Here is a 456-nt window from a genome sequence, read left to right as displayed (position 1 = left end):
ATATCAGTCCTCTAGCCACCCGATTCCCCTCCTCAGAGGCAATCCTTGGTTTTGGTTTCTGGTGTGTTCTCACATAGATGGCCTGTGTACCTACAGTTTACTATGCCCATGTAGTTGATTTATTTATTTTTACACAAATGGTAGTTACTATACATTATACTGAGCCTAGGTTTTTCATGTAACAGTACATCTTGGAGATAATGCCATAGCAATACATCAAGAACTTCCTTGTTATTTTGTTTTTACAAGTGCATAGTATTCCACTGTGTGGCTGAACCATACTTTATTTATTTTTTAACATCTTTATTGGAGTATAATTGCTTTACAATGGTGTGTTAGTTTCTGCTTTACAACAAAGTGAATCAGTTATACATGTACATATGTTCCCATATCTCTTCCCTCTTGCGTCTCCCTCCCTCCCACCCTCCCTATCCCACCCCTCTAGGTGGTCACAAA

The sequence above is a fragment of the Physeter macrocephalus genome, unplaced genomic scaffold (genome assembly GCF_002837175.3).
Source record: "Physeter macrocephalus isolate SW-GA unplaced genomic scaffold, ASM283717v5 random_1539, whole genome shotgun sequence".
Classification (NCBI taxonomy): Eukaryota; Metazoa; Chordata; class Mammalia; order Artiodactyla; family Physeteridae; genus Physeter; species Physeter macrocephalus.
Note: the sequence above shows the minus strand (reverse complement) of the source record.